Source organism: Cryptotermes secundus, unplaced genomic scaffold, assembly GCF_002891405.2.
Source record: "Cryptotermes secundus unplaced genomic scaffold, Csec_1.0 scaffold526, whole genome shotgun sequence".
Classification (NCBI taxonomy): domain Eukaryota; kingdom Metazoa; phylum Arthropoda; class Insecta; order Blattodea; family Kalotermitidae; genus Cryptotermes; species Cryptotermes secundus.
Window position 1 is genome coordinate 689,724 of NW_019721013.1, and position 15,827 is coordinate 705,550.

Genomic DNA, 15,827 nt, shown 5'->3' on the forward strand with positions numbered 1-15,827 from the left:
AATAACGTCTTGACCATGGGGTGCACCTGATTACCCAACCTGTCCACATACTCCACAGCAGTAACTTGGCCATGAAGGATAACGAGACCAACAGAATGCTGTACCACGATATTGCTGCCCAAACCATCACAGAACCTCCTCATGTTTCACTGTTGGAACCAGACATTCCGGACTGTAGGCTTCCTTGGTGTTCTCCAAACGTAAACTCTTCCTGAGGTAGGGAGCAGCGTGAAGGATGACTCATCTGACCACATCACGCGTGCCTTTCCGGTGTCTGATGTCCAGGTTTTAAGTTCGTGACACCATCGTTTACGCGTCTGAGCATTACTTGCAGTGACAGAGGTTTAGCAACTGTACCTCTACCGTGGATGTTGGATTTGTGAAGCTCACGTCGGATAGATTGTGGAAACAAGGTCTTCAAGATGAATATTCAGTTCTGCTGACATTTCTGCTACAGTAATTCTGTGATCTTTCGAAACAATCCATCTCAATTTACAACGATCTCTTTCTGTCAGTGTTGGTTTTCGCCCACTGTTCCTCTTCGCTGATGTTGTCTTTCTATGATTCGTGATGCCGACATAACCTTAGAAACTGTCGCTCGCGATACACGTAACAGTGTGGCAGTTTCTGTCACGGATGCTCCAGATAAACGCGCACCCACGATCTGTCCTCTTTCAAAATGTGCCAAATCTCCCATTTTCCGATTCTTTCACACGGACTGTCACTCAATAAAACCGCTACACTTACACGAGCACTACAGTGCAAACAAACGGAAGAAAAACGTTCAGTGTCGCCAAGTGAAGCTTTTTCAATGCAGCCAACACAAATTCTACGCCTGTCTCCTAATGTTTCCATTATTTTGTTCACCCCCTGTAGTTCGTTTGATTTTAGTTCCATAACGTCGGAACATATACACTGTCCCAAGGCTAAACATCATCACGCACATGCTGTCCAGTATTTGTTATTTGACATGCAGGATATCCTACATGACTCATGCCAAGGGTTGCCCGAAGTTGGCCGTCTGCCTGAGGAACGCGACAAGAAGGCGTATGGAGTTCGCGGAGAGAGGCGGCTGCCCTGATGTCAGAAATGGGTGGACTTCGCGGCCAAATAAAAACTTACGTTCATGTCGGGATTTGAATCTTGTCCCCTCAGTCATCCGGGGGGTAGGGGAGGCAGAAAATTTGCTTAGAAACTTAAAATTAAGCCGCAACTTATTTGGATTGCTTATTTGAAGTGCAAAGTCTATAACACGACAACACGCACACTGCTGTTGGGAGTATTCATGAGATCTGAGGTTCTCGGAACGATGTACTCGTATGTTCCTGTAATTTGACACAGAGATACAAATGTTTCGGAAGAACCTGCTGCGTCCATCTTCAGGGTTTATCCTCATGCAGGGATTTTACAACATTGACGTTAATCAACTCGTTTATTGGCGGCAAGAGCCATATTCCAAAATATTTCCCCTGAAGACAGAAGCAGCAACTTACTCCGAAACGCTGGTACCACACTTCACGACATCACATATGAAAAGGCAATATAACTTTTCAAATGTGACCCCTGCTGCTCCGAAACGTCAGTACTTAACTTATATGACGACAGTCAGTTGTTTTAGGAGGCGCCAAGTTCCTACAGTTCCTGCATAAGGCAGCGCAATACGGAGTCTGCACTTTGGCGTCATACGAGCTAGTGCGCAAGCGCTGTTTTCGGGAATCCCAGAATCGAAAGTAGGGCGGCAAATCATAATGTTTTTCGTGGTGCACCTCAGTTATTACACACAAAGAGAGAGATGTAGACCTCAACTGCTCGCTTCCGATCCACGTTCGGTGACCAGAGCTCGGACAGCTCGGACAGCTCTGACAATGAGACAACCGCAACGCCTTCTGACCCTCTGACCCTTCAGGTCCATCTGTTAATGTAAAAATCCAGTTCCCACCTCACAGAACACACATTCCATCTTTATTAAAAAGATCAATAGAGTAATGCCGTTTATTCAACGGTATAGAGGAGCTCTTTCCCAGAGGATAAAGCGGCAGGGGCATGAAACTGACTACTCATATGGTGCTGAGGTCAACAATGGTGGAGTTATACCTCCACTCCCCCATATATCTGCATGGTATAATGTTTAATTAATTAAGCACAGGGACAAATTTGTCACTGTGATTTGAAGGGCTTATGATTAACTTATAAAGTTCATCCTCACCACTGAAAACCTTCAGTGTTGATAGAACGTCAATTAATAAACATATAGCAAATACATACAGTGTTACGTGTTTTCGCAGCATCAGTACTGTAGCGTGTGGAGGCGTTGCTATGCAACCACCGCGATATGGGCGGATATACAATGGGCCGTTCCCGCAGAACTGAATCTATGCGCAACAACAAAGGTACAGTTGGAAACGGGATGTTTCTACGTGGTCCGTGCCGAGGGGTTATCTTGAAGATAATTGGGGGACCCAGTCAGTTCTGTATGGGAGTTTGTGAAGAGGGGACTTGAGCATGGAGGCAGAGGAATAGCAATTGTTGGAACCGTTACCAGTAAACGTCGAGCAACAGAATGAGAAAACACTAGACTGTATACTCTAGTGAACTGTAAAGTGTGGAAACAGCAATAGTGTTATAGTTATCTGTAGAGTGGTTGAGGAGCTATGTTACAAGCCGGAAGGTCGCGGGTTCAAGTCCCGTTGAGGTCATCGGATTTTTTTCAGTTGACCTAATCCTTCCAGCCTCACTAGGCCATGGGGTTTACTCAGCCTCTAACAGAAATGAGTACCAGGAATTAATTAAATAATTTTCCTGGGGAGTAAAGCGCGACCGGCGCGTAAGGCTGACAACCTTACCGCCATCTGTGAGCCGATTGTCTAGATAATGTGGGAGCCTCAACGTCTCACAACCCTATGGGCCTTCACGGCCTGGTACAGGGATAGCTTTACTTTTTTTTTTATTTTACTGGTCAATAAATGTCCTCATGTACCAAACCCCGTCTATACTCACACATGTTACGTGGCAGTTACTCTTTTTTTCTGTGGTTGTAACGACACTGTCAGTATGCAGACCGCTGTGTACAGCGTCAACATGTAGCATGAATGATGGACTGTAAAGGATTTGTATAAAATAGCGTGGCAGTATCCTGGTACTTAGATGCAGGGACTGAGGAAAACCACACAAAACCTCCCACAAGATATCCGGTGTCCCGACCGAGATTCGAACCTCGCACCTATGGAACAGGAACCAAGACTGCATCTGCAAGCCCAACCCGCTCGGCCAGTCCCGGTGATTATATGCTTCCAGAGTAATGAGTGGCTGAACGCGGGGGGCAAAGCCCTTGGGTTGCTCGGATGGACAAGAAATCCTCCCGCCTCTTATGGAACCAGGAAGTTCATTACCGTGTTCACAGGAGCCCGCCAATTTACCCTATCCTGAGCGACATGACTCCAGTTCACACTCGCACCCTCTTTCCTGCAGAAATCCACAATTGGAAAGCTAGCAGAGATATCTGTTGCTAGGGAACGACTCTGCAAACACTTCCGTCCCTAGGCAGTGGCTCAATAGCCGTCAGGTGAACGACGCAACAACAGAAGAGCTGTTGGAAGCAGTGTTTCCCATGCGGTCCGTCCCGAAGCTATGAAACGAGGTCCAGCTGCCAGTACGAGAGAGTCTTGAGACTGCATTTAGAGGAGTAGGAGGTTGGTGTGTGTTGGCCGCCAGCCTGCGAGGACGTGAGCCCGGGAGCAGAGGAACGTCCGTCGTTGAAAGCCGCCACCAAGCAACGCACTGAAGACCGTGACCGAGAACACTAGTCTGTGTCGTGCAGTGATCCGTAAAGTGTAGTCACGAGTTGTGTGTGAAAGTGTCCAATAAATCCGATTAGCAATCCAAACCCCGTCTATGATCACTCTCAAACGCTTGACAATATTATCCTCCCGTAAAAAGATAATGTCCCTGAGCTTATCTAATTAAGCATTATGCTATGAAGGCGTATGGGGCAATGGATATATAGATCCACGTTTTATTGACTCTTCCATATGTCTTCATGACACAGTGCTTAATTAAATAGGCAGAGGGACAACTTTACCTGACCTCCCGTATACGCCTTCACTCCAACAAGTTCCTAAAGGAAATGTGAACTATGCCAGGTGACACTCAGACCCGTGGGCCCATCGTGGAACGTAAGTCATGCATCAGAAACTCCTCTGTTCTCACCTAATAACCTCTGCCACTGATGTACCACTGTTAAATAAACAAATTTAACGCTGAGTTGATCTATTAATATCAAAGGATAGCGTGTCCTCGAGCTCCACTTCTGTTGTTCCTTAGCGCCCGGAGCTGACGCCCCGAACTTCGTTGTGAAAAGGAAGTTCCGAGTGTTTTCCTTTCAGATTTTAATTATAACTTGGCTCCACGCACTTGAAGGCGCAGAACAACAAATATCCATTAATCATGTCCGTCAACCGAGTGCCACCATCTGACCCTGACGTCTGCCAGCCCCAGACCCGCGATGGAAGCAAATGCCATTCGATTGTACAAACTAATTGCATCACTGCACAGACGAAGCAGTCCTGGAAACAGAACAGATAATAAATCTCCTCGCCATCGGACTTATTAACGGGCATGAAAACTTTTAGGTTCAGTGGTTGGACGAAAACTTTTTCTGAAACACTTGGGGTAGGTGCCTTGCCACCTATTTACCTGAGGATGGAAATATTTTCCAACTTCCGAAACGTTGCGTCATGCTAGTATTTTGGTACGAAACACAGTAATGTCCGTCCATCCGCAACAGAGTAGCTGCAGTATTCAGTGTGACTGCAGCGAACTCGGCAAAGTCGTCATTCGCTAATTTTGGTCCAGTTACTTTTAATTTTGGTTTATTTTAACGGTTCTTTCACTTTAGATCCAGAATTAACTTTCACGTTAGGTCTGTATGTTTGGAGTGATTTACCATATTCTCAAGGCCGCGCCATAGCTCAAGCGGTTAGTCGCTGGCTTCCCACCGCGGCGGCCCGGGTTCGATCCCGGGTCTGGTCAAGTAGGATTTGTGGTGGACAAAGTGGCGCTGGGGCAGGTTTTCTCCGAGTACTTAGGTTTCCCCTGCCAATCTTCATTCCACCAACTGCTCCACAATCACCCTAACCTATCATCTGGGGCTGGTACAATAGGCCAGAAGTGGCCGCAGTACAAGGGACTTAGCCCCACCCCACTAGCAATGAAAAAAAACATATTCTCCTGAAACTTGAAAAACTGCAGTGCGGTAGAATGAGAAGAGGCCATTTCACGGCCAATATTTTACTTGCAACATTCTTGTTTGCACTACCAGAGTAGCAGGAATATGTGCTGATAAGCCTGTGATGCTGATCTGCTTAAATAATTCTAGCGTTTTAAGGACACGCCCTGCGGAGAACAGGCGCATCATTCAGATACTGGCCGTAACGTTGTAACCGCCTAAAAGTATAGCCATATTTAATCGCCTGTCTATATTTGTGTATTTATTAATTTGGCTTGAAGTAAGCGAGTATGTCGCGGAGCTTGGAATTCTTCTGAGTCTGGAGCAGGTAACCTGAGCATAGGGAAATTTCTGTCAAGTCTAGAGGGGTCCAGCCGGTCGGAGCAAATCCTGGGGCTTATGGCTTCCGGATGTGGAAATGCATTACATAAGATAAGGTGACTTTAATTGGTTTTAACCTATAGACATTCCTGCATTCGAGATAGGGGCAAGGAACTCTGTTCGAATCCAGCCAATTGGCAATGAGGGACTTGTGTTAGCGTCGGACGCCATTGCTTGGAGGTGATGCGTCGCTGGTACGAGTCATCCCGACTTCGGAAATTCGTTAGAATAAATGAATACGAGTAGTGACTAAACTGACGCACGGGAGAAAGCCAACACACCATTACGCCTCGTCGCTTCTTCGCATTAAGTAACTCACTGTTAAGAGTATAAAGTGCGAAGTGAAAATAAGTGCACTTACCATCAGCGAATTGGATTGGTCATATCTTACGCAGTAACTGCCTTCTAAAATAAGTTATTGAAGGAAAGATAGAGGGGCGGATAGAAGTGACCAGAAGACGAGGAAGAAGACGTAAGAAGATGCTGGATGACCTTGGGGACAGAGGAGGATATTCTCATTTGAAGGAGAAAGCTCTAGATCGCATTAAGTGGAGGAACTGTTTTGGAAGAGACTGTGGACCTGTCGAATGACAGATTACTGATGAATGATGAATGAATGAATGAATCACCGTGGCTTGTCGCATGGTGCATGACCCTTGAGACAGTGAAACCTTTACCAGCTGAGCTGCCTCTCCTTACCCATCCACGCCTCAGCTAACGCCGTACAAGCAGGAGGTCGGGTTGGTTGGACGGTTGTAAAATCATTATAACAACGCAGGGAGATTGCTCCAAACAGCAGCCTTGTCTGACGTAATGCTTTCTGTGGAGCATTTTAGGACGCTGTCAGTAGCTAAACTGCAACAGCATAAAATGGTAGGATGATGCGCGATGAATTGGGAAGGATTTTGAAGCAGCGGTCGTGGCCCACTCCAGGAGATGTCCCGGAACTTTCCTCTAGGGACTGAGGAAACCTACGAGATACCTTTTCGCTTTGTCGGGGGGGGGGCGTCCAACCGGGTCCACTCGGCACGGCGGCCACTGATTGGCCTATTGTACCTGCCCCGGGTGATTATGATGGGGAATTTGGTGGAATGAAGATTGCCAGGGGAAACCGAAGTACTCGGAGAAAACCCGCCCCAGCGCCACTTTGTCCACCACAAATCCCACTTGACCAGGCCCGGGATCGAGCCGCGGTGGGAAGCCAGCGACTAACTGATAGAGCTATGGCTCGGCCCACGAGATACCTTAGTCAGGATAGCCGCTGTCCCGCCAAGCTTCGAAGCGAGTAAGCATCTACCCGTTCGGTGACAGAATCCGTTAGTGACCGTGTACACAGGGGCCTCCAACAGACTTCTCTCGTTCTATCTGCATATGGAAATCCCTCAGAATTCCTTCTGCTTCCTGTGTGTGGAGCTATATCAGGGGACGCGCCTTGCAAAACAAAATGGCTTCCTTCTCCCAGGTCACAAAGAATATTTTCCATTTAAATAGAGACGTCACTGCCACTCTATACCGGTCATTGCTTAATATTAATAAGACTTTCAGTTACTTTATTGCCTGCGTCTGGAATTGCACCTCAGGGAACAGCTCAGTGGCGCAATGCAGGCCTGCCAACTGCTCCACGTGTGTGCTTTACAATCACGTTTCTTCTCTATTGCTCCTTTTTAAAGTAAGTTTGCCGACAATAGGTTCGTCCTGGTGCCAAGCCCCTTGTGGCTCACGACCATAACTTTTTCTTTAACTGAATCCTTGCGGTCATAGCCCTTATGTAACATCCTGGTCCTCGTTATACGTGTATAGTCCCGGCAAGTATAGGACAGCACAGAAAATGTCTCTTCCATCATTGCGTGTTCTCTCGTTTCCGGGGAAACGTGTCAACAAAGCTGTTCCCTAGCAACGGCTGTTGTACACTCGCCTCTTTACACAGCTGTTACTTTGAAATGGGTCTACACATCACAATATGAATATCTGTTTCCAAATTTCGAATAGCCGAATGCTAAACAGAAATTCATGGACGGGGGAAACTTTGTTGAAGTCTTCATCAAGATCTTTCTGGGCTTCATCTGCGACTTTGCATGACGGGTAAACTGCGGCTAATCCGTACGTTTATCTTATTTGGTTTGTCTGTTTCAATTATTTCCTCTGCAAGATATAAATACCTGTCAACTAACTAACTCCGTGGGGATGAGCCCTCCTTGAGAAGCCGCCAATTGTGCAGCTACTCAAGAATGTGCCAGCATTTTATGGAATCCGAAGGTTCATTGCCGTGTTCACAAGAGTCATCCACTGGTCCCTATCCTGTACCAGACCAATGCATTGTAGACCACCCCATCCTACCTTTCTAAGATCCATTTTAATATTGTTCACCCACCTACGCCTTGGTCTTCCCTGTGGTCTCTTTCCTTCTGGCTTTTCCCTCCAAAATCCTATACGCATTCCTCGTCTCCCCATTCGTGCTCCATGCCCTGCCCACCTCATCCTCCTTGACTTGATAATTCTAATTATACTTGGAGAAGAGTACAAGTTATGAAGCTCCTCGTTATGCAAGTGTCTCCAACCTCCTGTCACTTCATCTCTCTTCGGTCCAAATATTCTCAACACCCTGTTCTCACACACCCTCAGTCTATGTTCCTCCCTCAGTGTCAGAGACCTTTGATATTTCTTTCGCAATTGTCATGAGCGAGCCTGTCCTATACAGACTTCTTACATTCCACGTACCAAATCTCGCGTCCATTTTCCTTAGCTTAAGTCGATTATCCAAAGGATCCGTCGATGTCCTAGGTCCTTTCTGACATTCCGTCACAAGCTCATTTTTACACTGAAGGAGTTCTAGCTCCAAGCCCAAACACTAAGCTGGATGAGCACCCCTTGTCGGCTGTCAGCGACTGCGTATTCAATATATTCGTAGCTACGCTCCATATCTCGAGGTCGTCTCTTCTATCCGCAACATGAAGACGTGTCCTGCCGTGGTGTACGCATGCGTACACTTCCTGCTAGTTGTGCTTCACTTACACGTAATCTGCAGGCTGAGCGCGTGTTGGGTGTAAATCAGGACACTCTATTCTGCAAGCAGAACGAACTCTCGCGGCAGCTGATGTAATTAACGAACTGCCCCTGTTCCTACATTTCATTGTTCTTGTTGTTGTTATTATTTTAATATAATTCTCCGTGTGCTTAAACAACCACTGCGCCATGAAGACGGATTTGAAGCAGAGGTACAGCTCCATGCATTCCCAACCTCAGCACTAGAAGATGAGTGGCTAGCTTCGTGAACAGTCCGCTTTATCCCCAAAGAAAGAACCCCAGTACGGTCGTGGGCCCAAAGGACTATCTGGGAGCTGTGGAGAAGAGAACAGTTTCTTGTTCTTGCCGGAAATCGAACCCCGTTTCTTCGGGTGCCCATCCTGTAATCCGTCACTATACATACTGAGCGACTCCGGTTGCATTATTATTATTATTATTATTATTATTGTAACCTGTTTTGAGACAGTGTGTGATCAGGAGTGCCACAGTGCGGATTGTAGCAGTCGCCGAGTTCAGTTGTAGCGAGTGAGTCGTGGACGTGAAGAACACCGATAGTGCCAGAAGTTATCGGGAGTGTGTAATACAGTGACCCTGGTATAGCTCCCGCATTGTACTGTGAATATGTGTAGACTACTGAGGACAGTGTGAAGAGATTTGTGTGTAGGGTTTGTAAAGTGTGTAAACCCGTAACAGTGTTATAAGTAATTGTAGTTACGATCTGTAGGTTGTTAAATAAACCAATTAACAATCTGAACGGCGCCATGAGTGGCAAAACACGTTACATTTGATGTCAGAATTGCTTTACGAACTTGAACACGCCTTAAGTTAGGACGAACTTTTGAAACGAGTGTTACACTGCCACATTATGGACATAGAAAAGGTGATGGAACGTCTGTTGGCCAGCCAGCCGATAGGAAAACTGACAAAGAGGAAATGCTGAAAGAGATGAAGGCCGATATGGACAAAATAGAGGCCAATAGAAAAAAAGACAAAGATTGAATGGCCAAATTAGACGCCAACCAAGAAAAGGCGGCGGCCGACAAGGAAGAGATGAAGGCCGCAATGCAGTCTATGCGGTCAGAGTTGGATGAGACAATCCAACATAGAACTGAAGCTATACAAGCAAGGACGGCCGCCATGCGAGAAAAATGGGAACCAGCTACATGGAGATGGTGTCCGCATTTAAAGCCGAAAGAGGCGTAAAGACGATGCCCTGCCAAGAGATGGAGGAACATCTAGAAGAATAAAAGCCGGCCTCAGTGGACACGAAACCTGCGGCGGCACAAGAAGAGGTTCCCATTGTGATACCGGTCGGAGTGACGACGGCCTGCCGAGAAATGGAGGCACGCCCAGAAGAAGAAGAGCCGGCCTCAGTGGACAGGAAACCTGAGGCGGCAGAACGTACCCGTAGAAGACGCCGAAGTAATGCCGGTCGGAGAACCGAAGCAGAAAAGGCGTAGGGACCGAAACAAGCGAAAAATGAAGAATTCGACACAGAAAAATTATGGACCCCAGAAGAAGTTGGCCGTAGCCCGCAGAGGGAAGAGCCGCCGTGTGGAAGTGGCGCGGTAGAAGAAAACCAGCAGGAAGGTGTCCCGCCGTCAACAGTGGCATGGCGTAGGAGGAACATCTTCAGGAAATCTTGGACCCGAGGAGATTGTGTATCCCGGATGAAGTTGGCTGCCACTTGCAGGAAGGTATCCCGTCGCGCAACAGTGGCACGACGCAGGAGAGATGCCTTCGAGAAGGAAACTACCCAGGGAACCTTCGGATGCCGGAGAAAGGAATTGGCCGTCAAAATTGTCTACACCGTCTCTGCAACCAGCCTTATGACGAGTCTCAACCATTGCGGGGTGCCCATAGCAGCGTTGAGAAACCAGCAGTGGGCACTGCTGCACCACAGTCTCGTACCAGCAAGTGGCGGGAAGACCAGGAGGAACGACGACGTCAGCAAGTGCAGACCACACTTCAAGTGCTGTTACGTCGACATGAGGAACTTCCGAAGAAAGACATGATCAAGGACTGGACCATGTGGAGGGGTCGACCACCTCCAAAACGAAAAAGAAGCAGAGCACAGAAGAGGAGCCGGTAAATTAGAAGCACCGGCGATGAATGTGCGATGGGAGAAAGTGAAGGAGTGAATGTGATACAACTGGATCTTCTGGCATGTTAACAGGAAACCGCTCGAGACGAGCTTGCCTTACAAGGGGAGCGGAGGTAACGGACAGAGGATAGTAGCTGCAAGAGGGGTAGCCGCACAAGAATGAAGAAGACGTTGCAAGAACAGCCTGCAAAAAAAAGGAACGGGGATGCACGGTTAGGCTATTCGGGACGAACAGCCTTAAGGAGGGAGCAGTGTGACGCACTACGCTATGGAGGACATCCCCTCCCCCGCCAGCGGTGACGTGGCGGCGAGGTGCTTTCCGTTTTCTGGCTGAGGGTTTATAAGAGAACTGCACTGCCTAAGGTGTCAGTTGAATTTGAACAGTCGCCGAGTTTAGTTGCAGCGAGCGAATCGTGAACGCTGAAAGAATAGCGGAACGTGTGATTAGAGGCGATAGTGTGAGAAGGTACTGGGAGTGTGTAACACAGTGACACTGGTATAGCTCCCGTATTGTACTGTGAATACGTGTAGACTACTGAGGACAGAGTGAAGAGATTTGTGTGTAGGGTTTGCAAAGTGTGTAAACCCGTAACAGTGTTATAATTAATTGTAGCCAAGATTTGCAGGTTGTTAAATAAACCAATTAAGAATCAGAACGGCGTTTTCAGTGGCAAAACAGGTTACATTATTAAGCTTCGATGATCGCAAGGGGCAACAATATGATGCAGAAGTCTCAGATGAATTCAGTTTCTAAACATCTACCTATCAGGAGAGATGTTACGAACGCCACGTGACAATATGGAAGCCATGTTGTGATGAAAAGGATTCTGCTGGAAAACAAATACAGGTAGATATTATGACTGAAAGTTTTATTTAAGAAGCACGTAAACGTGTGGTTCTTTGTGTCGGTCACACAATCGTATGATAGGATGAATGCTGAATAGGAAAGGATTTGGAAGGAGGTGGTGATGCCCTAATTGAGGTACTGAGACAAACCACGAAACCCTCTGTCAGGAGAGCAGCTGCAATGTTTCCCAGAGTGTGGGGCGCTCCGCAGAACCAGTTCCAGTTCTGCTGTCAGATGAACTCTGACGTAAAGACAAAGAAGAGATAAGTTTCTTACAGCGCTGACTTGACTCGTTACGAATGAACTGATGCAGATATAATTGGGAGGGCCGGGGGTGGGGGCGGTTACTTCCGAAAGATGTGCCCGGATGTCAGTTTCCCTTACCCACACACACTGGGTGCGGCAAACCTCACGAGATGACCAACTCCCCACGAAGTTTGTCAGGAATCCTGGCTCGGTTCGATGCTGAGCCCAGAGGCCTTATCACACTCTGAGATATCTTGCCGAATTCATCATTCATAATCATCCTTCCTTTCTATGTTAAGTAACTTAACGAGTTCCATAAGCGTCGTTTAACAAACAGCTAAACAACTCTCAGCTTCTCACTGCGGTCAGCATTAAGATTACTCTCTTCTGAGATGTAACGTCGTGTAGTTTGGTAGAAAGGTTCTTTCTTCTTCTGGGGGCGCCACAGTCCGTGAAGAACCTTGGCCTGTTTCACGATTGGTTGCCATTGGCACAGACAGCGCTTCCAGACCTGGCCTCTGGGTTGTGCGTGGGAGGAAGTGTGACAAGCTGCATCGCGGTAGTGTTTGCAGCTACAGTGTGGGAGGGAGGGTGACGCATTGTAACTGAGGCGCTAAATACGCAGTCTATAATCCTTATTTCATTTAGAGCACTCAACCAAATGCATTGGATATTCTGCTGATAACGGCCAGGTCTAAACACGTGGATAATACTTAGGTTTCGGAGGAAAGGGCTGCCTCCTTCTTCATGACAGAAGAGCAAGTCGCGAAGCGAAATATGATACGGATATACGGTAAGGAGAATCGAGCTACAGCTGTGCCTGTGTGTGCTGCGGTGGTAGAAATTCAACTGTTTACTACGATAAATTACAAGTAGGCAGGTAACGGGTTCGATTCCCGATGAAGTCATTGACTTTTTTTTTAATCGACCTAATCCTTCCAGCCGCGCTATGGTCCTGGGGTCGACTCAACCTCTAACAGAAATGACTACCAGGAATATTCTTGGGGGTAAAGGGCGGCCGGCGCGTAAGGCTGACAACCTCACCGCCACGTGTGAGCCGACTGTCTAGAAAATGTGGGAGCCTTGACGTCTCACAACCGTATGGGCCTCCACGGCCTGTTACAGGGATAACTTTACTTTTTTCCCCCTGTTAAAGAATTCAGGATTTCAGCTCATCCGGACAATACCCTGGGCCACTTGAAACTAATTCACGTCATCATAACTTACTTCTTTGTGATACATTTTAATTTCCGCTTCGGTAACATCGGCAACGCCAACGCGCGCAACAAATGACATGGGTGGAGCTACTATCGCGCGAAAATTAAGTGCAGCTAAAATTGCAGCATGCGCAGCTGTGTAAATTACTATTGTTACGCCATTGTTCTCGTACAACTGACAATTGAATAACGCCATTGTTCTCGCAAAGCTAACAACTGACAACTGAATAATGTTCCACACTGCTTGGGCTTAGGGGATTACGGGATCAGAACCCGGTACCCCCTTCTCTTTCCGCCCACTTCCCCATCCTGAGAGTTCAGTGCGCGCGCACGCCTGAACCATAAGCAGTGATTACACATATGCAAATTCGGAATCAAATGGGACCATGTGTGTTCCTTCTGGGACTGCAGTTCTCACAGCGGTCACCTTCTGCAATGTGTAGCCTGGTAGATCATTACAAGACTTCTGAGGAACGTGCTGCCTTTATCTTATAACCTGGCGATGGAAGCAGCATGTTCCTCCGAAACATATGTACCTATTCAGCAGATTGCGCAGCATAGCATCCAACAAGACACTTCATATGCAGCATAATTCTTATTCAGTACACTACCAGGAATCGTCCTTGGGGTAAAGGGCGGCCGGCGCGCGAGCCTGACAACTTCACCGCCATCTGTGAACCGACTGTCAAGAAAATGTGGGAGCCTCGACGTCTCACAACCCTATGAGCCTCCACGACCTGTTACAGGGATAGCTCTACTTAACCTCACCGCCATCTGTGAGCTGATTGTCTAGAAAATGTGGGAGCCTCGACGTCTCACAACCCTATGAGCCTCCACGGCCTGTTACAGGGATAGCTTTACTTAACCTCATCGACATCTGTAAACCGATTGTCTAGAAAATGTGGGAGCCTCGACGTCTCACAACCCTATGACCCTCCACGGCCTGTTACAGGGATAGCTTTACTTAACCTCACCGACATCTGTAAACCGATTATCTAGAAAATGTGGGAGCCTCGACGTCTCACAACCCTATGAGCCTCCACGGCCTGTTACAGGGATAGCTTTACTTAACCTCACCGACATCTGTAAACCGATTATCTAGAAAATGTGGGAGCCTCGACGTCTCACAACCCTATGAGCCTCCACGGCCTGTTACAGGGATAGCTTTACTTAACCTCACCGACATCTGTAAACCGATTATCTAGAAAATGTGGGAGCCTCGACGTCTCACAACCCTATGAGCCTCCACGGCCTGTTACAGGGATAGCTTTACTTAACCTCACCGACATCTGTAAACCGATTATCTAGAAAATGTGGGAGCCTCGACGTCTCACAACCCTATGAGCCTCCACGGCCTGTTACAGGGATAGCTTTACTTAACCTCACCGACATCTGTAAACCGATTATCTAGAAAATGTGGGAGCCTCGACGTCTCACAACCCTATGAGCCTCCACGGCCTGTTACAGGGATAGCTTTACTTAACCTCACCGACATCTGTAAACCGATTATCTAGAAAATGTGGGAGCCTCGACGTCTCACAACCCTATGAGCCTCCACGGCCTGTTACAGGGATAGCTTTACTTAACCTCACCGACATCTGTAAACCGATTATCTAGAAAATGTGGGAGCCTCGACGTCTCACAACCCTATGAGCCTCCACGGCCTGTTACAGGGATAGCTTTACTTAACCTCACCGACATCTGTAAACCGATTGTCTAGAAAATGTGGGAGCCTCGACGTCTCACAACCCTATGACCCTCCACGGCCTGTTACAGGGATAGCTTTACTTAACCTCACCGCCATCTGTGAGCTGATTGTCTAGAAAATGTGGGAGCCTCGACGTCTCACAACTCTATGGACCTCCACGGCCTGTTACAGGGATAGCCCTACATTTTATCATTACACCGCAGAGATGAGCATTTGACTCGGGTTCTAATGTAACTGGTGCACAGATCAGAGGTGCATTTCAAGCCTTAAGAGGAGAAAATGAGAGAAGTGGGGAGGGGGAGCGCAAAATTTGTCCCTCTCTGAATATTCCCAGGCAGTGGCCTCTAGTCCTTCTGGTAGGTGCACGTCTGAGACAGGGTAAAGCCCTGGGAATTGAAAGAGGTAAAGCGTTTGGGAGTGAATTGGCTCGTTACGGGCAGGGGAGAGGTTGTGTGGGCGCTTTACTGCGTATGATCGGAATTTGAACGGATGAGTATGTACGGAGTATGAGGGGTGAGTCATAAAATTCGGCCCTCACATTGCGGCTTCCAATGAGCTATTGTGCTTCCCCCTTTGGATTAACCTTTTATTAATCCTACACTTCGAATGAAATGTAGGACTTTATTTATGGGGGTATCATAAAAGTGACTTGGTTCCATGAAGAACTGACTCAGGTGGCGAAATCTTAAGTAAGCTATGGCCTCACAATCACATAGGGTGTGTGTGGCTGATTCATCTTCTTGTAGGCACCTCTCACAAGTTGGGTCCTCTGTCAGTCGCAGTTTGGGAAGGTGCCCTTTCAGGTGGCAGTGTCCAGTAAGTAATCCTACCGCCCATCTGAGTTGGTCTCTGTTTAATTTTAACAGGTCCCTCGTTCTTCTGGCAGAGAGTCCTGATATAGATCCTCTTGCCTGTTTGAGTCCAGTTGTGGATTCCCAGTGTTTTTTGTGATTTCTGTTAGTCCAGTCCCTGATCGCTTTCTTGGCAACTCCAATTGAGATGCACCAAGCTGGTTCAGGTCCTGTTCTTGCCAGCTGATCTGCGGTTTCATTCCCTGCAATATCCTTATGGCCTGG